This window comes from Bos javanicus, chromosome 6 (assembly GCF_032452875.1).
Source record: "Bos javanicus breed banteng chromosome 6, ARS-OSU_banteng_1.0, whole genome shotgun sequence".
In the NCBI taxonomy this organism is placed as follows: domain Eukaryota; kingdom Metazoa; phylum Chordata; class Mammalia; order Artiodactyla; family Bovidae; genus Bos; species Bos javanicus.
This window is the reverse complement of record NC_083873.1, coordinates 14,468,892-14,494,167: the sequence shown is the minus strand read 5'-3', so window position 1 is coordinate 14,494,167 and position 25,276 is coordinate 14,468,892. Positions and strand designations below refer to the sequence as shown.

The 25,276-nt window shown below is 36.4% G+C and overlaps 1 pseudogene; it reads left to right on the top strand.

Annotated features, from left to right (window-relative positions):
* Positions 1–4,714: 4,714 nt before the first annotated feature.
* On the top strand, positions 4,715–22,423 carry LOC133250037 (14-3-3 protein zeta/delta-like; annotated as a pseudogene).
* Positions 22,424–25,276: the final 2,853 nt, after the last annotated feature.

Genomic DNA, 25,276 nt, shown 5'->3' with positions numbered 1-25,276 from the left:
ATCTAGTGTACAGTATACATCAAGTCAAAGAGCCATTACTCTTTTTGGTGGAGGGGGGCACAACATCAAGCTTTTGGATCTTAAGTTTCGTGACCAGGGATTGAACTGGGGCCCTCATCAATGAAAGAACTGCACTGCCAGGGAATTCCCACCCTTAATATATTTTTTGATGTCATTTGAAAACCTACCACAGTTTTTTAACCTAATGAAATAATCTACTCAAAACTTTTCATTTATAAAAATGAGATTTATAATACTTCCATAAAAACATCAGTATATTCAATTTGTTATCATTTGTAGTGCATGGACTTGTTTCTCAAGAATGTAGAATTATTTATTTAAATTTGTCCATTAACTATTAGGTATATGACTGTATATTTTACCTATAATTTCTTAAAACTCAGAAAAGGCAAAATTTATACTTCTTTCTTTTGTAGGATACTTCTGATCTAAAGAGTATACTTAAGGGTTGTGTTAATGCTTCTTTCACCCCAGTGACCTGAGCCTTTTAGTAAATTCTGTTCTGATATTAGTTTTCCTAAGTCAGGAAACATTTTCCATATGTCACGAAGCATTATCCAAAGGGAGTTCACAGCCACAGTGCTCCAGCTTTATCATCATCATGCTGGCTGTAATGAAAGCCCTTCTCGGTGATAGCACCCATCTGAGAAATCAGACAAAAGCATTTTTGGTACACCATTGTTCTTCGGTTAGCCTCATCCCTGGACTGGAATCGTTTCACAGTTTTTATTAAAATTATTATGAAAGAACAGCTGAAAAAATAAACTAAGTTGTCTGAGTGAATCTTATTTAGTGTCATCAAAGAAAAATTATCTGTCCTAAAGCAAAAAAGTGCAATGTAACAGCTGAAATGAACATCTAAGCAGAGGCATTAGAATTTGCTGAGGACCCCAGAAGTGCTCTACTTTCAGAATACTTAAAACACAGCAGAGAAAGAAAAAAGAAGGGAGAAATGTCAAAATAAGAACATTATTAAAAATTATAAAAGAAAAACCACTGTAAGAGCTATTATAGCATGTCTATGAGCGCAAAACTAAAATAAATTATCTAAGACAAATAATTAGAAAAAAATCAAGACTGTACAATTATTAATGTATTCATATACATTAAAATGTAGTTATGTTTAAAGACATTGAACAAGTAAATACAAAGGGAAAAATCAGTTATTAGGTGTATACATTTTGGATACAGGCAGATTCTTATAAGCATTTAATTTTATCACTGGGGAAGGGAACAGATTTACGTGGACATTATCTTTGAATTGTTGTTTTGAGAACTCAGTAGACAGGAAATTTGTGTCTGTCAAAAAAATACTCAATAATGCCTTTGGTGTTGTTTCAGAAAAGTTTTAGATTGTGACCATGTCAATTTGAACACTAGAACTCAAAACAAGTTTAGTTCAAATAGATCAATCAGATCTTATAGAATTTAATAATTTTTCTCAAATCAGGATATATAAAACTATGTGATTAATAGGCAAATGCACAAAGTAGAAGGAAATGCATTTGTTTTAATAATGGCTAAAAACAAAAAACAATAACATTCAAGATACTTAAATCTGTAAGGTAAATAATTTTTACAATGTGTGTGGTTGCCATGAGCAATATCCATCATAATATGACCATTTATTAAACGGGGTCTTTTAAACCTAATTCTGTATATAATAATGCATTTGCAAAAGAATATTTTCTTTTCTGCTCTTTACTCTTCCTGCTGTAGCTTAATCATGAACAAAATTCAGATAATAGAAACTGTTCTTGCCCATGGGGTTGTAAGCTAAGTAAAATAGAGGGTAAGAAATTTATCCCTTGAGTCCTCTAGATTAGAAGTGCAAATTTGATTAGCAAAACATATACCTGACAATAAGTGTGTTAGGCTACTCTGAGTCAAACTAAATATTATCCTCAGGGACTAGCTGAGAGCGGGGCATTGGTTGAGGCTCAAAGCATATAAATTATAAATGGAAAGACTTGAATGACACAGCTATTTTATGTATATATAATCTTAGCTAGCTGAAGACTTTTCAACAGTTTCACAGCAGCTGTTCTCAGAATAGTAGGATTCTGATTGTTGACCAAAAAGAAAAAAATTACCTTTGCTAATGAATGCCAAGAATCGGAAACAAAAGAATAACTAACAAGAATTAGAAGGTTCACTTAATAATACACCAAAATTTTTTTAAGTTGCAACAAACTTGTAAAAGTGCTATCATATAATTTGTAAACTTTACACCTCAGATATAACATTTATTTAAAAAAAATTTTCCTACTCAAGGCATAATTTGAAATTTTGGGTGAGTAATAAAACCAAGAGATGTATATATACATATATTCCAGCTCTCAGTATAAAGGTACAAAACATTTGACAAATTAAGCCCGTGTTTGAAACAGCACAAAGAGGTACAGGAACTGGCAATGCAAAATCAGCCTGTTCCACACCATATCCAACACCTTAATTGGTTGCTTGTCTTTCATCAGTAGTGAGGGTTTAGTGTTTCATTTTGCCAATTATCAAGATAATTGGACACTTTAAAGATACAAAGTGACAGGTTGAGATTATCTAAGGTACCTAAAAAATGCATTCAAAATGAACATCTATGGAGATTAATCGCTTTTTGGACTAACTTGCTAAATCTGAAGGGCAGTGTCTGCCTAAGAAACCTATCTAAATTCCCTGGAAGTCCATGAAGGAGGTTCACGGCCAAAATCAGCTTTCTCCCTGTGAGAAAGTTCTTTGCAAGACCGCATATTTCACTTTTAGAATTTGTATAGCGTGTAGATGAAAATACGTGCATGTACAAAACTGCCTAAAATGAAGCATTTCACACTAATAAAAATATTTATTTTTATTTCACACTAAACAAAATATTTATTTTTTAACTTAAATTTATTTATTTTAATTGGAGGCTAATTACTTTGCAATATTGTATTGATTTTGCCATACAGCAACATGAATCCGCCACGATATATTCTTCCCAAACAAGTGATTTAGAAGAATAGGCAAATGTTTTTATATTTCATGTTGGGTGTGCTCTTTTTCTACCTAGACTAGAAAAAAAAATCTTCTTCAAAAGAAAACATAAAGTTGGAGAGGATTAAAACAAATACCAATTTTATTTTGTTGACAGGAACAAGATAGAGAGAAGAGAGACAAATAAAACATTCTGCATCTTTGGACCAGTTTGTGGTTACTCATAGGCAGATTGCCTCACAGAAAATAGAGCCAAACTCCTGGGAGAGGTACAGAAGAATATGCAGGATGTTTTAGCAAGTAAATGATGACTTGTCACTAATCCTGAGGTGAGGACGTATGTTAGGATAGCAGACATATCCTGGTAGGCAACATGTGCGTGCTCAGTCACTCAAATGTGTCTGACTCTTTGAGATTCCATGGACTGTAGCCCGCCAGACTTCTCTGTCCCTAGAATTATCCAGGCAAGAACACTGGAGTGGGTTGCCACTTCCTACTCCAAGTGAGCTTCCCAATGCAGGGGTCAAACCCACATCTCCTGTGTCTCCTTCATTGGAAGGCAGTTTCTTTACCACTGCACCACCTGGGCAGTGGCTACGAAGCATCGGAGCAGCTAGATGTTGACCTATGTGGAACTGTGCTCTCCTTCTAAAATATTCTCTTATGTGCTGTGGTGGAAATTCTAAAGAGTTGCGCTAATCTTGGTAACTACTTGTTGATTGACATCTCAACCAGAAGGCATCCAGGAATAATCTCTAAAGACTATTCCCATCGCTCTAAAGAAGTGATGAGAGCAATAGCTTTCCCCAGCACCCCAGAGAGTGGATTTCTTGCAAGTTCTGCCAGCATGATGTCATAATGATTTCCCTGTCATCGGTGGGCGTGGTCATGCTCTCGTCAGCATGATTTGGACTGAAGCCCTAAGGAAGCGTCAGGTCATCTCCCTTGGGTATGCTATCTCAGCCTTAATGGTAGTGACTGTTCCTTGTAACTGCCATACTCCTATAGTCTTTCAAGCTGTCTTCAGCCATTATATACCAGCCCCTTGTTGCTCCAATCCCCTGTTATAATTAATAGCTTCTTTGGAGTATAGTTGCTTTACAATGTTGCATTAGTTTCTGCTGTACAAAAAAGTGAATCAGCTATATGTGTATATATATATCCACTCCCTCCTGAGCCTCCCTCCCCTCCCCACCTCTCATTCCATCCATTCAGGTGGTCACAGTGCATCAAGCTGAGCTTCCTGTGCTTTACACTAGGTTCCTACTATCTGCTTTACCCACGGCAGTGCACATATGTCAGTTCCAGTCTCCCAATTCATCCTACCACCTTCCCTTCCCATGTCCACACATCAGTCCCCTGTGTCTCTGTCTCTATTCCTACCCGCAAATAGGTTCATCTGTACCATTTTTCCAGATCCCACATGCGTGCATTAATATACAACATTTTTTTTCTCTTTCTGACTTTCTTCACTCTGTATGAAAGACTCTAGGTCCATCCATGTCTTTACAAATGACTCAATTTTGTTCCTTTTTTAATATTAAACTTTCTTAGTCAATTGTGTGTGGTTTCTCTGTTTTGATTGCACCCAAACTGACTTCTCTGCCATCTGATTGGCTACTAAAGGCTTCAAAATGCACCTTACTATGCTGAGCAAACCTTTCCCTGAGCATCTACTGCGTACCATATCAGTGTCAATGACGAGGGGTAAACAGCAAACAGCATGGATGCAGACACAATTCTGGTCCTCAACAAACTTAAACCTCACCTACAGAAACATAATGTAAACAGAACACTACAGTAAAATTTGATAAAGTTCTGGTGGAGGCATAATGCATACTGAATTGATAGGAAAGACGACAGGATGATGGTGGATGGAAGGTTATGTCCTGAATCATGTGGAAAGACTTTCTACCTCCTTTAAGTAGGTGTGTGCACTCTAAATAGCATCAGAAGAGAGTTTCAGGGATGGAAAATAATAAATTATTTTGAAATTTTATGTCAAAAAATAACATTAGATCTCTCAGGCACGATGCTTTCTGGTACTGGAGATTCTAAACAGAGACCAGATGGCTATCCTGAGGGTAACTTTGGGACTTAAGTCATTTTTAAGGTGCCAGTCAGTCTTTTGATCCTATGATTATAAAGTCAAGTTACTTGATCACATTGTACCTGCTTTTCCTCCTGTGTTCCATAGCTTGCTTAATTGTATTTTACTCTTCCTTGACAATAATTATAAAAATAAACAGTATATTTTCAATTTCTTCTTATACTATATTTTATACATGGGATTATATATCATTTCCTATTGACAAGGTTTCGCTTAAGCCTGTCCTGTAATTTCTTTGTAATTCCTTGTCCTGCATCAGACACTCATTCTTCCACTTCTATTAATAATAATTACACAATAGTTGTCCCATTTATTTTATGCTAAGACTTTTCTCTAACTGGTGACCTATTCTTTACTTTTCTAATGTATATCTGTATGTTAGAGTTTACAGTGCTCTGGAACAACCAACCAAATTTTCAATGGCTTCAATCTGTTAATAATATGTTCTTTTAGAATTGTAATATATAGTGGAACTATATGTAACTTTGCTCTGTATTTTCCAAGTCTCCTGTAAATGTGTTACCATATTTTCATAATTTAAAAAATAAAAAGAGAGAAAAAAAACAAAATAATATATATTTTTAGCATTTTCCCTAGAGATTATACCATGCTTTCTTAATAACAGAAAAATATAAAGTATTCTCTCATCTTCTGACAAAACAAATGTTTGTCTTAGAAACATTAAAGCATTCTCTCCTTTGCATCTTTTGCATTTTTGTTATGTATTTTAGTTCTACTTATATTTTAGAATAAACTATTACAAGTATTGTTTTGTGGAGGTTATATTCCGTTTTATTTATCCACAGTATTTATTTACCCTTGCTGGTGCTTCATTCTCTTCTGCATTTCTGCATTTCCACCATGGGCTCTGAGCAACCCTGCTTGTTCTTGGCCCAAGAGCATAAGGGCCTGACAATATTTTGCCTGTGACAGTTTCTAGGGTTGTGTTTTCAATGAGCAGTCTTGAGGACTGAGGTAGCATCTACTGCTGGACAAAGATCCAGGATATCGCTGCTTGCTAGCAAAGCGGCGAATCCTCTAGATCAGTGTTTATTTCCTGAAATGCAGTGTGGCATTGTGTGGCCATCCACATGGGCGACCTCCCGCATTACTCTGTGGGCTTGTAAGGCATCAGGCACTGGTACAAAATGAAGTTCATGCTGTATGCTGGGCTGTGAGTAATAACGTTCTTTGTTTTGGACTCAAGGATCTCCTGTCTTCTGCCAGCATCCATGAAAGACTAGCTAATGAACTTCTAAGTAAGATAAAATCACTCTCCAGCATAGTTCTTCCCATTATAATTCACTAGTCTGTGTTCTTTTCTGTCTGATATTTTTTAAATTATGAGTTTTAATCAAATTACAATCCTGAGTTTTTACTCTAGATCTTGCGATTTTCAGTTCAAGTATTCCAGTTTACAGTTTTTATTTTCATACACCTTGATTCTCTATTGAAAGTTTTCATGCTTTCACCTAGTTTTTCCTTTATTTACCCAATTTGCCTCCTATAACCTGATTATACAGGTCATATGAATCAGCTCCTTGTATTTGATTTTCTTCTGATCATTGATCATATGGTCTTCCCTCTTGGCATATCTATTTATTGTTTATTATGTTAGATTTTTTGTATTAAAGACTTGTATAGACTTCAGATATTGTTATTTGCTACCAAAGAGAGTTTGTAAGGCAGAGAAGATGAAGATCTGATCACTATAATATGCTCAGAATATATAAAACAAAAAGATAAAAACCTAAGGCAATAACAGAACAAACTGATAGAAGCAGAATATACAAAACAAAGGTTGGTAAAATTAGTCCCACTGAATTTTGCTCTAATGATTCTGCTTAGCTAGCCATCAATATCATAAAATTCAATTTGAAGTATAAGAAAGAAGAGACATTACTTTGTCAACAAAGGTCCGTCTAGTCAAGGCTATGGTTTTTCCAATAGTCATATATGGATGTGAGAGTTGGACTATAAAGAAAGCTGAGGGCCAAAGAATTGATGATTTTGAACTGTGGTGTTGAAGAAGACTCTTGAGAGTCCCTTGGACTGCAAGGAGATCCAACCAGTCTATCCTAAAGGAAATCGGTCCTGGGTGTTCACTGGAAGGACTGATGTTGAAGCTGAAACTCGAATACTTTGGCCACCTGATGTGAAGAGCTGACTCATTTGAAAAGACCTTGATGTTGGGAAAGATTGAGGGCAGGAGGAGAAGGGGACGACAGAGGACGAGATGGTTGGATGGCATCACTGACTCAATGGACAAGAGTTTGAGCAAGCACCAGGAGTTGGTGATGGACAGGGAGGCCTGGTGTGCTGCAGTCCATGGGGTCGCAAAACAGACATGACTGAGCGACTGAACTGAACTGAACCACTTCCCCCACTCTGAACTATGTAATAGGAAAACATAAGATGAGGGGTGATTGAGGCACTCACAATTATAGATTCAGGCTCTTCATAGAGTGTCTTTACCCCTTAGTTCTGTCATGTATCAGGCTCTGAAGGATCTTAGGTTTCAAATTAAGAAAGTAGAAGTCTCCATGATATCCTTTAGTCAACAGTTAATAAAGGGACAATTCTCCTTCCCAGGCTAATTCTAAAAACTTGAAGCATTTGAACATATACTAATCATTTGATATGAGTCTCAGTGAAATCTAAAATCACCTAAGACTCTAGGTTGTCCTAAATCTTTTAGAATATACTATTTTACTCCAAGAGGGAAATCAGTAGCTAGGAAAAAAAAAAAAAAAACACTGCCAACCCATGCATGAGAAGACAGGAAAGCAAAAAAATAGGTACTTTTTTGGGAGACTACTATTGGAGTATTTTGTGTGTGTGTATTTACTGTTAAAACAAAGATCTTTCAAAAAATAAAGTAGTTCACAATACTTTTTTAAAAAGCTGTGTGTATTCACAATGAGGGCTTCCCTGTCATACTTCTACTATGTAAACCTAGCTTAGGTGAATCCATGGTCCTTAGCCATGACAAGAATAGATCCATGCAAGAGCACCAGATATAATTATAACCTCTTTAACTGTGTCTTTAAATACAGCCTTCAGGACAAGGCTGTTGACAATATTCTGTAACAACAGAAATATTAAAAGATATTTCCATTTGCTTTTTTAAACTTTCCTTTTAGCCCAAAGTTGGAGTTCTTGGTCATAGTAGAAGCAGTTATGGAAATAAATTTTGAGTGCATATTCCATGAATCCTAGGAATTGTACTAGGAAAAACATTTATTATTTCCAGTGATCTCAGTTCAACACAAAGAAAAGATACCATTGTCCTTATTTATAGATGAACAGAGAAAGAGTAGAAGAACTGAAATCTGAACACAGATCTCTTGACTCAAATATCCATGTTTATTTCATATGATTATTGCACCTTTATGACTGTTTTGATCCATGGTTATGGTTGCAGAGATTGTTGAAAGATTATGGTGTATGTCTCAGTGTCAGATTGAAGACTTTGTGTTGAATTTGTCATTTTTTATGGGCTGAGATACAGCAAGTAGATAGATGTCATCAGGCATAGCGTGTATGAAGTAAGTATAATTTACCCCTTTGCAATGCCAGCTCATGTTCTGTGTTGCTCGTGAAATCCCTGATTGTGGAGTCTGCCCTCCTTTGAGTCAGAAACTCATTCCAAGATGCAAATCTTCTTTTTTTTTTGTAAAGCTTTGACAAGAAAATTAAGCCAAACTTTCTCTAATTGATAGCAAAATCTGTGGGATGTATATGTATATATATATATATATATATATTTATGAAGCAGATGTGAGTATTTTGCTGTTTCTTATGGGTTATGCCTCCAAGCAATTGTCATTTTCCCCCCACTTTTTCTAAAAATTATTTCCAAAGATATAAAAAATATGGATTTTTAAGGCTGACATTTGCTCCACATTGCCCTTGGCATAGAAGGCAATAGGGAATGTACATGAAAAAGCACCTAAGTGTGTGTTCAAGTTAGAGACTCTTAATCCTGACCCATTAAGGAAAACTGAAGTGATTTAGTGGGGCACAGATCAACACCTAAAGAACACACAACGTGACTGAAAGATTGAGGATTATATCATAAAAAAAGGGAGAGGTAAACTAACAGTTTTAGAAAAGAATCCTGGGGCAAACTTAAGAAATGATCAAAGGGAAGTGCTGCTAATGGCTTTAAAGCTTTTGGTAAATTAATGAGAATGACCTAGGTTAACCCATAAATTAGCTAAGTCAACTATCAATGTTATTTATGGGAGCAACACATTGCCAGAAAACAAAATTTAAGTATTGATGTACAGGCCCATTTCTGTGTGTTCAAGATGGATTTGTGCTTTAAATATCTGCCTAGTATATTTTGTATTTCTGCTTCAATACCTGTTACTGCTCTGCAGTTTATAATCACCCATTCTCTCTGAATGTTCTTTCTTTTAGCACAATATTCAATTTCAGGCATATTCCTGTATGATGCACATTTATTTTTCTTTTAAACTATATACATGTTGTGGCATGATCTAGACAGATTAGTCATAGCAAATGTTTCCAGAATGTTATTAGTACTATTTCTAAGTTCTGGATATCTTTCTTAAAGATAATTCCTAATCAGCTCTAAACCACCAAAATGTAACAAAACATATATATGCAACTAAATGTATAAAAATATATATTTCACGTTCACTTCAGAGTGATATTTCTAAACATTACATTACAGTTCTGTTTAATATCACTGGTTATTTGTGATTACAAATTAGGTTTCCAATAATTTAAGAAAATTAAGCAGAAGTAGCTCTTTTCTATATTTCCAAGCATTCAAATCTCTTCGGAAATTCAAAACTTAAGTCAATACATTTGTTCATATAGTGTGAAATACTATTATTCCTAATGAAAGAATTTAATTAGAAAACTCTTTCTGAACTTACTGACAGTAAGGCATCAAAATATAATATCCTGTCTTTGTTCGTTTTCTTGTATTGCTAAAATTTGTTTAATATTATTTATCCTTACTCAGATTCATGAAAACAACTTTTTGTTTGCATTACCACTGCATATAATGAGCAGTAGCTTAATGATACTTACATTTAAAACATCAATTCCTTTAATCCTTACTATTTCTTGATCTATTAGTTCATACAATAGTTAATCAACTTATTTAAAAAGAAAGATCTGAGTATTGGGTATAGAAAAAGGCATGAGCGCATACATAGGTAAAAGCATATCGTAAACACTTTCTATTATCAATGCTCTAACTAAAGATGATAAATGTTAGTAGACCTATTATATTTAGACTAACCAAACTAATTCAAGTCGATCAATGGAAGAAAATAAGTCCATGCAAGTTTTTATGTGAGATGAAATCTAAATTTTTGATTAAACTTGTAAAAATTAATTTGCCTTAAAATGTTCTGAGATTCAGGCACATACAGAACTCTGTTTGAAAGTTGGCAGAATTATAGCTATACCCCCTCCAATTATGACACAATTGTTCTCAGATTACTATCATGAAATTAACTGTGAAGAGTCATGGGGAAAATGTGCAATACAAATACACAGCTGATGAGCTAGAAAGTATTTTTAATTTATTCACCAAATCTAAAACATCACTTCTTTGGTTGTATATTACACAGTAGAAATAGTGGTCAGAGGTGAAAGAAATGAGAAGACAATGGAAAAAGGAATAAGAATTCTTTCAAAAATACTGTGATGTAAAGCATCTATGTATAAAACTAACCTTGGAGTATCAATCATCTTCAGTTTGGCTTTTTCTCAGATTCCATTAATTCGAATGAGCATCAGTCAGCTGAACAGAGAAAGCATTTACAATGGAGGGAAATGCTTTTTCAAAATCAGGATATAAACCCTCTTTTGACAATTTGAAGTGTGATTTTCTCAGAGATAATCCATTTCAAACCAACAGTGACTACTCATTTTAATTAGTTGTAGGCAGTTTTGCAAATTAAATTCCCACCTTGAAAGTCAAAATTCCAGAAGGAGAATGCTTTCATTTTGTTAATTGCTCAATGAGTTTTCCGGACAAGATAGAATGAAGAAGGTGGGGAGGGGTGCTAGACAGCAGGCGGATCTCAAATGGCACACACCTGTGGTTATGAAGCGGCCTCTTAGTAGGGCTAGAATGTTAGTGCTGGGTGTACAAGCACTCAGATTACTCGTCTTCCAAGTAAACCATCCTAGTAGATTCATTTCAAAGTAAAGCCAATCTTTTTTCTCTTTTCAGTCATGTGCCTTCATGATTCTGTCTTGAATTGGACATATGCGGAGTTATTTGAATTAAAAGTATGATCTAATACCCCAATACAAGATGTGATGCTATGAAGTACAGCATGCTAATCCCTTTTGTGATATCCCCTCCCTTAGTGGCCTAAGGCAAAAATCTTTGTCTAGGTTTCAAAGACATATGAAAGTGCATGTAAGCGTACAAATCACACGCACCCTCACAAGCCCCTCTATTTCAATCAAAGGGAAAGACTTGCTTGAGATTCAGTTCACGTTTAAAAGAAAACTTAGCACTGGTTTCTCTATGCAAGTAAAATTCTTGAAGGCTTCTTCCTACCTGAGAGCCTGCGATCCTTAGAAGTGGCTTTAGGCAATTCGGGGAAGGATTTTCAAGGAGAGACTGACCCCTGGAGGCAGACAGAGCTCCCTTTTGGCTAGATCTTGCTTTTGTAATTCTTGGAGCTATTAAGTAAAAGACTGACAGGAAGAGAGGACATCCATGGCAAATTCCAGTAGGTGTCTTGTCTGCCTTTTCAAGTCCTCCTTGACACACTTTAACAGTTATAGAAGAGCTAATAGAATCATAAATGGTGGAATGTAAAGATTTCCAAAATCATACACTACTGAACCCCCAACTCCATGAAGATAGAAAGTTATTTTATTTAGAATTCTATCCTCAACTCTCAGCAAATGGCTGACACATACTTAGAACTAACTAAAAGTGTGTGGGAAGATTAAATGAACAAATGAATAAATATAGTCTAAGTCTTTTATTTTACAAAGACTAAGGAAATTTCACAAGGTCCCATACTTAGTAGAAGACAGGAATGCTGATTAAACATTCGTTGAAACAATGTGGACAGAATGAAAAAGATTTAAAACATTCCCCCTAAGATAAGAGTCAGAAGGAGCCTGTGGAACAGATAATAGCGATAGGTATTTTATGTCAGCCCCCAAACACTGATCCCTGTATGTCCATCTTTGGAATGACATTGATAATTCCCTTCAAAAGGAATCCAGAAACTTCACTGACTTCCTGTGAACAAAGAAAGGAAAGGGGGCTGAGAATTGTTTGCTCTGTGTGACTCACAAGCTTTAGGTCAAAACACAGTCACCATGAGAAAGCTTTAGTTTCTCCAAGGTAACTCTCCTCCCAACTGATGATGCAAAATTAATCTGATTTAAGACAAAGAGCACTATTAACTGACATTATTTTTGGTAAGGTCTGGTTTAGACATTTGATAGGTTACTTAAATGTTAATGCTTTATAAATGAATCATGTAAAAGAGACTTTGGTGTGGGAAGAAATACGAAGCCGTGATAGTTTTGACTATTAGACACTTGTCAAGGCACTGGCAAAGCAAAGGCAGGAATTTTTTCCTAATAATTCTACAGATTTGCAAAAGAAGGTATATAGCTTAAGAATAAACAAACAAATGAAAACAAAAAAAGATATTGACTCAATTGGAAGATAGACTTTATAAACTCCATTATTTTATTAGACTCAATCATGCTTTTATCTCCATTTAAATTGTGCTCCCAGGAGCAGTCTTTAAATTCAGAAAAACACAGCTGCAAATATAAGCTATATTCTCCTCTTTCTTGCCCCACAAGTATGTACATCTTTTTATAATACTTCTGAATTCTTGCTTCAAACACTTCAGTTCTTCTCAAATTTCCTCAACTCTTTGTTTCTCTGCCTCACAATCTAGAATTAGTCTACATCAGTGGCCACATTTGCTTCTGCTCTTTTTAAAATAAAACCTTATTTTCTGACTACAAATGTAATTTTGTACTCCATACATAAAACAAAGACAATTTCATAGGAAAAAAAAAAACAATTTATCATCATACTGCTAAATACAACCACCACTAACATTTTGGTTATTTCTTATTGAGTTGGACAATTGAGTCTATATCATGTATTTATTTTCACAGGCTTCTTGCTGTACTAAATAATGCAGTATTCTAATGTCATTAAAATTTTATTTAAATATTTTCTTTCTTTTTGTTTTCAACATGCTTGCTTTTCCAACTTTTTAAGTCTTTAGGACTTTAAATTTTTAGAAATCTATTAGTCATATTTTAGTTTTATTTTTAAAGTTATTTTTAATTGGAGGACAATTGCTTTAGAATATTATGTTGGCTTCTGCCGTACAACAACATGAATCAGCCACAAGGGCACATATGTCCCCTCTCTCCTTGACCTCCCTGCCACCACCTACCCCATCCCTCCCATCAATAGATAAGTGGATAAGGAAGCTGTAGTGCATATATACAATGGAATATTACTCAGCCATAAAAAGAAACACATTTGAGTCAGTTCTAGTGGGGTGGATAAACCTACATCCTGTTATACAGAGTGAAGGAAGTCAGAAAGATAAAAAACAAATTTTGCATAATATATTAACTCATATATGGAATCTGGAAAAATGGTGCTGATGAACCAATTTGTAGGGCAGGAACAGAGACACAGGTGAAGAGAACAGACTTTGGACACAGTGGGGGAAGGAGAGTGTGGGACAAATTGAGAGAGTGGAACTGACCTCCACACGCTGCCAAGCGTGAAATAGCTAATGGGAAGCCGCTGTATGGGCACGTGGGGCTCAACCCCGTCCTCTCTGAGATACTTTATGCTTAAAGAACATTTTAAACATATTTATCTATTTATCAAAATCAAGAAGGGATATACTTTGAGACAAGATAAACTTATCTTTACTCCTTTCACATCTTGTCACCATCTTTCTTCACTTTCTAGGTTTTGGGAGGAATTAGGAACAAGAACATCATTCTGTCTCTGTTAATTGCTCAGTCATGTTTGACTCTTTGAGACCCCATGGACTGTAGCTCACCAGGCTCCTCTGTCCATGGGATTCTCCAGGCAAGAATACTGGAGTGGGTTGCCATTTCCTTCTCCAAGGGATCCTTCTGACCCACGGATTGAACCCAGGTCTCCTGCATTTCAGGCAGATTCTTTACCATCTGAGCTATCAGGGAAGCTCAAGAATATCATTACTAACATTTTATTTTACCATTATCCATTCTGTCTTTAGGCATACATTCTAAAATTTTGAACACTTTTAAGAACAAGTTTCTAATGAATATCCCATTTGACTAATTTAATGCACAGCATCATAACTCTTACTATAACATTTATCACCCCCTTCTTTGATTCCTTAATTTTGTTTCAACTCATTAATGACAATGTGCATTTAAGCTTTTCTCTTGTCTCATTTCTGGTAAGTTTGGGATTAAGATTTATTAATTTTGAATTTTTACCTATTTGATCTATAAAGCTTAATTGTAACAAAAGAAAATTAACTTAAATCATATATTAAGTCCCTCTAATTCCAGGTACTTTGTTTTTCCTCGTCATTCTTCTCTTAAAAAGAAAAAAATTAGTTATCTTATTCCAGTAAGAACACTCAAGATCTACCTTCTTAACAAATTAAGTGTACATTCCACTGTTGTTGATTTAGTTACAGTGGATATAGCAGATCTCTAGAGCTTATTGATCATAATTAACTGAAACTTTCTGCCTTCTGATTAATAACTCCCCATTTTCCTGTCCCCTCAGCCTATGGCAATCATCATTTCACTATTTGATTCTATGAATTTGGTGGTGTTAATTTTTCCCCCAAGAGCACATCACATACAATAACAGAAATCAATTCCCATTTACTTGTTTTTGAGGTCTTTACTCTTAAGGGGAACATATAACTCAGTAGTATTGAACTTAAAGTCTCAACCCATAGAAATCTTGGTTTACCCACACTAGAGATGTCATCTTTCCCTCCTCATACCTGTCAAACTCCTGCTTCAACTTTTCCTTCCGTAATCTATTTTTCAGTAGCTCAGTATTAAAAAAAATAAGTATTAGAAAAATCTAATGTCAAAGATTGAAAGAAGCCAAAAATTGGAAAAGAATAAATCCTATTCTTTAATGCTTCCCATATTATTTTCATATTGCTGTTAAATTTTTAGCTTTTATGTAATTCTACTTAGTTACAGTAAACTTTTTTTATAACATCAGGTTGATTTTAGTCTTCCAGCTTTTTCTTTAGCTTTTTCTTTCCACATCAAAGAACCATAGATCTTTGTATATTGAGAATGACATTTAATTTTATAAAATATTCCTTCTCTGTGTCATTTTGTTTTTTGAGGTCTATTCCTCCTCTTAGTCTTCCAATTGGTCCTGGCTTGTTTTTATCTTGTTTTTATAATGGTGTATTATTTCTTTTTTACTTATTCTAAAACTAGGAGAAATAAGTTTGATCCTCAGAAAATGTTAAATCTAAATGCACTTAGAATCAGTCCATATATGGTCTTAACCAGATTCACTCTCTGTGCATGATTTACAGTTTTAGATCTAAAGCTGGAGGCTATGCAAGAACATACAACTGCTGTTCCAAATCTGACCTTGGTAGGCATGTATCTTGTGAAGTTATGATATCCTGAAATGAGTTTCTCCTATTCTGATGAAACTCAGGTTGACAATAAACCCCCAGTATTCCATCTTACCTTCTGCCTAGCGAACATTTGCTCACAGAGAATAAACTAATGGGGGATTTGTGGAGTTGAAGAAAAAGGAAAGAGAGAAACAGAGGTACCAGGCAGTAGAAAATGCTCCTAGAGTTTTCAGGTTAATTTAGAGCCTGTTTATCAGAAAGAGGAAATGGTGCATGAGAATTATTTCCATCACTTTGACACAATGAGGATTTTCTTTTCTTTTTTTTTTTTAATATTCTGTAGTGCATGATGATTGGTATTTTTCAATTCTGTTTTTATCAACTTTACTGCTAGTGGAAACTCTTTCCAGGTTCTGGCAATAGAATCATCAGATCAGATCAGATTAGTCGCTCAGTCGTGTCCGACTCTTTGCAACCCCATGAATCGCAGCACGCCAGGCCTCCCTGTCCATCACCAACTCCCGCAGTTCACTCAGACTCATGTCCATCGAGTCAGTGATGCCATCCAGCCATCTCATCCTCTGTCGTCCAAAGAAATCCCAGGGCTGATCTCTGTGCTAATTTTCAGTGTCATTTAGACTTCACTAATTTTGGTGCTTCTTAAGCATTACATTGGGAATTGGAAAAGATTGCATCAGGGGCTACTAATATCACAAACCAGAATCTACTCTATAATTAATTTTTGTTAGGTATATCTTCAATCAATGGATAAGTGTGTTTACTGTTGAATTGTGGCAATGGAAACAATCTCAATTCAATTTAATTCAATTCTGTTTATGTGGTAATTACTGAATTTATATTATTGGAGATAGAATCCCAAATTGACATAAGTGAAAAAGGAAGTATATTCCCCCATATATCAGAAGAGCTCATGAATAGAACTGTTTTCATGTATGGATAGTCCATGAGTTCAAATACGTTCAGTTCTCCAGTTTTTTCCATTTCCCAATCTCTCAGATCTATTTTCTAGTGTTGATTTCATTTCAAGAAAATTTTTCCAATCAAGCAGCATCCATAAATTTTAAACTTTAGTTCTTCTAGTACATCCTGGGTGGCTCAGATGGTAAAGAATCTGACAGAAAGAAGGAGATTCTAAGGTAAAATCTGAGAGAAATAAGGAGGTTCAGAGGTAAAAACTGACTGAAAGAAGGTTTTTTTTTAAATTTTTATTTATTTATTTAATTTATTTTAATTGGAGGCTAATTATTTTACAATATTGTATTGGTTTTGCCATACATCAACATGAATCTGCCACAGGGCTATTGAAAAGGGAACTAATAATAATTACACAATATTCATCAACTGCTTATTCTGTGTCAAATACTATTTTAAGTCTTTTATTGACTTTACACAATGCTATGAAGTGTGTTACTATTTCCATTTTTATAGATAAGGAAACTGAGGCAAGAAAAGGGAAGTAGTTTCCCATACAATTAATAAATGACCACACTATTTAATATTGAAAAACCACTTCTTTCTATTTTGTCACTAAAAGAAAGCTGACATATAAGATCATCTTTCAGCATTTTCCTGGAGGCTTCCCTGGTGGCTCAGCATCTGCCTGCAATGCAGGAGACCTGGGTTTAGTCCCTCAATCAGGAAGATCTTCCTGGAGAAGGAAATGGCAACCCACTCCAGTACTCTTGCTTGGAAAATTCCATGGACGGAGGAGCCTAGTAGGCTACAGTCCACGGGGTCGCAGTAAGTCAGATATGGCTGAGCAACCTTTCTGGTTCACTGGTTTCAACATTTTACAACTTGAAGTGAAAGTGTTAGTCACTCAGTCGTGTCAGACTCTGTGATGCCATGGACTGTAGCCCACCAGGCTCCTCTGTCCATGGAATTCTCCAGGCAAGAAGACTGGAGTGGGTTGACATTTCCTTCTCCAGAGGATCTTCCAAACCCAGGGATTGAACCCAGGTCTCCCGCATTGCAGGTGAATTCTTTAACATCTGAGCCACTAGGGAAGCCCTTTTACAACTTGGGAAACACTCTATTTATCTGAATTGGTTTTGGCATTAAACAACACTCTAGATCACTGGTCAAAATACATCAAATTGATGTCCACTGCCAAATATGCATACTTGAATTTTATTTTTATTTTGAATAATTATTTTACGTGTTCTAGAAGTTGTTCTCAATAATTTACTTATTTTAATATTTTAAATTAAAAATTAAAATATATTTGTCATTGTTTAGTCACTAAGTCATGTCTGACTCTTTTGCAACCCCATGGACTATAGCCTGTCAGGCTCTCTGTTCATGGGATTTTCCAGGCAAGAATACTGGAGTGGGTTGCCATTTCCTTCTCCAGGGGATCTTCCCGACCCCAAGACTGAACCCGAGTCTCCTGCATTTGCAGGTGGACTCTATCACTGAGCCATGAGGGAAGCCCTTTAAAAAGCATACGATGGTAGAAAAATAATAAAAAGGAGCCCATTTTAAACCATCACATAGCTTTTAACAATATCACATCAAATGTGTTCATAGAATCCCTATTTTCCTTACTACTTCTAATTTTTTTAAAAAATTGGATATTCTTTTGCTTTTACATTAGCAACAATAAATAAAAATGTGTCTGATTTTCTCCCATATATTATATTTGAAGACTTCCTTATAGAAGGTACATTAAATGTGATGTTTATTTACTTATTGGTGAAAACACGCTATTAATTTTTTAAATATTCATATATTTTAATAGTTTCACTAGGACAAAGCAGCCTGGAATTTTTCCTTTGATTTTTCAACTGTAATGATCCAAACTATTATAGTATTTGGGTAGTTCTGACAGTTTTGTCCTTTGTGAAGTGATAATTGTGTCATGAGCAAAATATTTGGACAAATGCCAAATGGCATTACCCAGAAAATGATAATCAATAAGAGCTTATTTAATAAAGCACTTGTCCAGAGAGTAGAACCCTATATGAACCAACAGTCAAGAATTCTGCATGACCTCACTTTGTGCCGTGACTTGTTTTGTGAATTGGAAAAATCAGTTAACCTCTTGGTGCTTCAGATCAGTCATCTATGAACTGAGAAGAGTAACATTTGCCACCTAACTCACCAGTATTTTATGAAGGTTAATGAGCTTCAGAGTTTATGAAATGACTTTTCTTCTTGGATTGAAAGTCTCTTGAAGAGTATTAAATAGTACTGCTATATTTTTCTTAATACATAAATATTATTTATTACAATATAATAAATAAACTATCCTTTGAAAGACCCATGAAGTTACAAAATACATGAGAAGATACTTCCAGTAGGGTTACCCGACATTAACCATGTTATCTGAGGGGTGAGAAAAGTTTCAGTGTCACTGCCATCAAACAGAATTCGCCTCTGTTGTTAGTTTCTCAAACTTCTGTGGCCCAATAACACATGCAAGTTAGAGTTCTTCCAACTTAAATTTAAAATATCTTAGTTCTAATCAACCTGTTAAACTCTGTTATCTATTGGTACAGCTTTATGAGTTGAATATTAAAAAGAAAAAAAATTTTCTCCACTGAACAAATGTGACTGCTCTTTATTTCCACATTGAATGAATAACTAAGTTTTGACAGAAATTCACAAAAGTAAGGTGATTTGGTGAAAGGGGGAAATGTGTCCTGTCACTCTGCATTTTCTGAAACAGTTTTGCCAAAGCTTTTCATGAGATAAAGAGCATTTTTAATAGCACAAATTTGATAGGATTCTGAATTTTAGGTGTAATGCTATAAATCCTATGTTTTATGGATTTTTAAATTTTATATTATTTTATATATTATTTTCAAATTTGAATGAAGGAAAATTATGTAATTTTCATGCTGTTAATTTTTTTTTTAATTTTAGAAAGAGAGGAGTCAACATATATGCTATTTAAGCAACGTTTCTTAAATGATAGTTCATCTTTTTCCTTTGAGTACCAAATAACTCCTATTATATTTTCCATTAGGACAATGTGTGTGTCCTCAGTTGCTTCAGTTGTGTTAACTCTTTGCGGCCCTGTGTGTAGCCCGCCAGGCTCCTCTGTCCATAGGATTCTCCGGGCAAGAATCCCAGAGTGGTTTGCCATGCTCTCCTCCAGGGAATCTTCCTGACCCAGGGATCGAACCTGCACCTGCTGTGTCTCTTGCATTGCATCTTTACCCCCTGAGCCACCTGAGAAGCCCATTAGTACAATATGTATGTGTAAAAACACATCTCACATGTTTCCCCTACTTTATTTTAGAAGCATAATAAAAGGAAACCTAATAGGGAAAGTACAAAATACATACATTTTGCTCTTTTTATTTCTCTCCCAATAGGAGAAAGAGCCTATGTAAAAAGAAAAGTATGCTCTTGGTTTTTCCTGACCATGGAAATCAGAGAAATTACCTGATTGCATTTTCAGTCTAAAATAAATACAAGTTTTAGAGCACATAGTCTTAAAAGTTCACAGAAAAATATACAAACTAATTTTAGAAGTGTTGGGGTATCACCCACCCAAGGACTGTCACTGATAAGGAATTCACCTCTTTGGGCTCCCGAAGTATATAACCAAATAAAGATGAAACAGAGATTTTGAAGAACATTCACCCACTATAGACAGTATGTTCTTCTTTGCTCTTTCCTAAGCTGTGGAAAATTCTGAAAGAGATGGGAATACCAGACCACCTGACCTGCCTCTTGAGAAACCTGTATGCAGGTCAGGAAGCAACAGTTAGAACTGGACATGGAACAACAGACTGGTTCCAAATAGGAAAAGGAGTACGTCAAGGCTGTATATTGTCACCCTGCTTATTTAACTTCTATGCAGAGTATATCATGAGAAACGCTGGGCTGGGAGAAGCACAAGCTGGAATCAAGATTGCTGGGAGAAATATCAATAACCTCAGATATGCAGATGACACCACACTTATGGCAGAAAGTGAAGAGGAACTAAAGAGCCTCTTGATGAAAGTGAAAGAGGAGAGTGAAAAAGTTGGCTTAAAGCTCAACATTCAGAAAATGAAGATCACGGCATCTGGTCCCATCACTTCATGGGAAATAGATGGGGAAACAGTGCAAACAGTGTCAGACTTTATTTTTGGGGGCTCCGAAATCACTGCAGATGGTGATTGCAGCCATGAAATTAAAAGATGTTTACTCTTTGGAAGGAAAGTTATGACCAACCTAGATAGCATATTGAAAAGCAGAGACATTACTTTGCCAACAAAGGTCTGTCTAGTCAAGGCTATGGTTTTTCCAGTGGTCATGTGTGGATGTGAGAGTTGGACTGTGAAGAAAGCTGAGCGCCAAAGAATTGATGATTTTGAACTGTGGTGTTGGAGAGGACTCTTGAGAGTCCCTTGGACTGCAAGGAGATCCAACCAGTCCATTCTGAAGATCAGCCCTGGGATTTCTTTGGAAGGAATTATGCTAAAGCTGAAACTCCAATACTTTGGCCACATGATGCAAAGAGTTGACTCACTGGAAAAGACTCTGATGCTGTGAGGGATTGGGGGCAGGAGAAGAAGGGGACAACAGAGGATGAGATGGCTGGATGGCATCACCGACTCGATGGACGTGAGTCTGTGTGAACTCCAGGAGTTGGTGATGGACAGGGAGGCCTGGCGTGCTGCGATTCATGGGGTCGCAAAGAGTCAGACACGACTGAGTGACTGAACTGAACTGAAAGTACAGGCAATCTTCCCAGGTGCAGCCAACCTTCAGCCCAAGTCCTTGTGGACACGTCTAGACTGCACTTAACCTGAATAGCCACGTATGTTTTCTTGCTCCTGCAGGAAAAGATGTAAGAAGTCTGTCTCTTAAAACACTCCAGGTAGAATCTCAGCCTTGGCACTGCCGCCCAGAGACTGCTGAGTCCCATCTGTCTGCCATACCTACTCCAGACACAGAACATAGATAAAAATATACTGGTGCAGAAGGCCAAACTGGCCGAGCAGGCTGAGCGAGATGATGATATGGCAGCCTGTATGAAGTCTGTAACTGAGCAAGGAGCTGAATTATCCATTGAGGAGAGGAGTCTTCACTCAGTGAAGACTTATATGCTTATAAAAAGGTTGTAGGAGCCTGTAGGTCATCTTGGAGGCTTGTCTCAAGTATTGATCAAAAGATAAAGGTGCTGAGAGAAAACAGCAGATGGTTCAAGAACAGAGAGAAAATGGAGACAAGGCTGAGAGATATCTGCAATGATATACTGTTTCTTTTGGGAAAGTTCTTGATCCCCAGTGCTTCACAAGCAGAGAGCAAAGTCTTCTGTTTGAAAATAAAAGGAGACTACTACTATTCTTTGGCTAAGGTTGTTGCTTGTGATGATAAGAGAGGGATTGTGGATCAGTCATGGCAAGCATACCAAGAAGCTTTTGAAATCAGCAAAAAGTAAACACAACCAACACATCCTATCAGATTGGATCTCTCCCTTAACTTCTGTGTTCTATTATGAGATTTTGAAGTCCCCTGAGAAAATTGGCTCTCGTGCAAAAACAGCATTTGATGGAGCCATTGCTGAACTTGATACATTAAGCGAAGGGTCACACAAAAACAGCACGTTAATAATACAGTTACTGAGAGACAACTTGACCTGTGGACACTGGATACCCAAAGAGATGAAGCTGAAGCAGATGAAGGAGAAAATTGCCCAGCCTTCCAAATTTTTTCTGCCTCATTGTAAAACTTGCACCATAGACCATCTGTCATCTATGCTATCTACTGATAATTATTTATGATTTCTCATAGGTTAATGTTACTGCTGTTTGAATTTCTATATGTTCCATGTGTTTTTTATGTTTAATATTGAAGGAGTAGAGCCAGTTAACAGGCTTCCCTAGTAGCTCAGCTGGTAAAGAATCTGCCTGCAAAGCAGGATACCCCAGTTCAATTCCTGGGTCAGGAAGATCCCCTGGAAAGGGATAGGCTACCCACTCCAGTATTCATGGGCTTCCCTGGTAGCTCAGATGGGAAAGAATCCACCTGCAATGCAGGAGACCTGGGTTTGATGCCTGGGTTGGGAAGTTCCCCTGGAGGAGGGTATGGCAACCCAGTCCAGTATTCTTGCTTAGGGAATCCCCATGGACAGAGTAGCCTGGAGGGCTTGGTGAGGTCACAAAGAGTTGGACATGACTGAGTGACTAAGCCCAGCATAGAGCCAATTAACATATCGGGAGTTATCTGTTTTCATCTTGAGGTGGCCAATATGGGGACATGGAAATTTTATACAAGTTATAAAAGCTTGGCTTCTGTTTCTGAGTAGTCATGTATGGATGTGAGAGTTGGACCGTAAAGAAGGCTGGGCACTGAAGAATCGATGCTTTTGAACTGTGGTATTTGAGAAGGCTCTTTAAGACTCTCCTTGAAACCCCTTGGACTGCAAGGAGCTCAAAACAGTCCATCCTAAAGGAAATCAATCCTGACTATTCATTGGAAGGACTGATGCTGAAGCTGAAGCTCCAATACTAAGGCCACCTGATGTGAAAAACCAACTCATTAGAAAAGACCCTGATGCTGGAAAAGACTGAAGGCAGGAGGAGAAGGGGATGACAGAGGATGAGATGGTTGGATTGCATCACCAACTCAATGGACATGAGTTTGAGCAAGGTTCAGGAGATGGTGAAGGCCAGGGAAGCCTGGCGTGCTGCAGTCCATGTGGTTGCAGAGTCGGACTCAACTGAGTGACTAAACAGGAAATAAAAGTTTGGCATCGTACTTTTGGTACATTGTGGCTTCACAAGGGCCAGTATTAAAACTGCTTCCATGTCTAAGCAAAGAAAGCTGCCTACACATTGGTTTGTCCTGGTGGGGGATAAAAGAGATAGTTGGCTCCAGTCACAGGTGTAGCTGTGGGTACTTTAAGATTCGAAGCACTTATGTGGCTGTAGTAGAAATGGATGTCCCATGGGCAGTACACGTTAAACCAGGTGTTATCTGTGGAATACCCATTCTCAATGTGCTCACTGTTGACAACAGTTACAGAAGTGTTCGTTTAGCTGTGACCCAATTTTCCCCGGATAAGGGCAGAAATAATTCACATCCCATTATTTGTAGTTACCTGCCATTAGTTTTCATTATTTTTGCTATACTCATTTTATTTATATTTAAATGTTTTAGGCAACCTAAGAACAGTAAAAGATGCAGTAAAAATGAGTTGTCTTATATCCATTGCTTCATGTATATCAAGCAGGGCAGTAAAACACAAAAACGTGTATTTAACTTTTCAGTTTAGTTTTTTAAAATTATTCTTGCCTAACATGTCTGTGCTATAAAACTAGTTAACAGGGAAATAACTTGAGATGATGGCTAGCTTTGTCTAATGTCTTAAGAGATTGTCAAGAATAATCCAAGCATAATTGTTAAGAACATGTGTATTAAGTTTGTGTAAATGGAATAGAAGTTTTATTCCATGGACTTTTCAGCTACTCTCTCTACAGCTTTTCATGTAAATTAGTCTTTTGGTTCTGAAACTTCTCTAAAGAAAATTGTACATTTTTGTCTATTTAGTTCTTTGGCCCGTTTTTTGATTGGGTCATTTATTTTTCTGGAGTTGAGCTGTAGGAGTTGCTTGTATATTTTTGAGATTAGTTGTTTGTCAGTTGCTTCATTTGCTATTATTTTCTCCCATTCTGAAGGCTGTCTTTTCACCTTGCTGATAGTTTCCTTTGATGTGCAGAAGCTTTTAAGGTTAGTTAGGTCCCATTTGTTTATTTTTGCTTTTATTTCCGATATTCTGGGAGGTGGGTCATAGAGGATCCTGCTGTGATGTATGTCAGAGAGTGTTTTGCCTATGTTCTCCTCTAGGAGTTTTATAGTTTCTGGTCTTATGTTTAGATCTTTAATCCATGTTGAGTTTATTTTTGTGTATGGTGTTAGAAAGTGTTCTAGTTTCATTCTTTTACAAGTGGTTGACCACTTTTCCCAGCACCACTTGTTAAAGAGATTGTCTTTAATCCATTGTATATTCTTGCCTCCTTTGTCAAAGATAAGGTGTCCATATGTGCATGGATTTATCTCTGGGCTTTCTATTTTGTTCCATTGATCTATATTTCTGTCTTTGTGCCAGTACCATACTGTCTTGATAACTGTGGCTTTGTAGTAGAGCCTGAAGTCAGGTAGGTTGATTCCTCCAGTTCCATTCTTCTTTCTCAAGATCTCTTTGGCTATTCGAGGTTTTTTGTATTTCCATACAAATTGTGAAATTATTTGTTCTAGCTCTGTGAAGAATACTGTTGGTAGCTTGATAGGGATTGCATTGAATCTATAAATTGCTTTGGGTAGTATACACATTACAATAAAATTTTTTTGATATATGGCATTTTCTAATTTAGGAAGCCACAATGTTCTTGATCCATCATCATGGCAACTGGATAGCTTTAACTGCCAGTTTTGTACTTTGAAATCACTTTTGTTTTTAAGACTTTCTGGATACTCGTAGCCTGCCTTCAATTTTGATACATTATTCTATGTTCAGGAGCACAGGATTGCTTCTTTTTTAGCCTTCTGTCTGTCACCAACCATTCCTACTTGGTAGTCA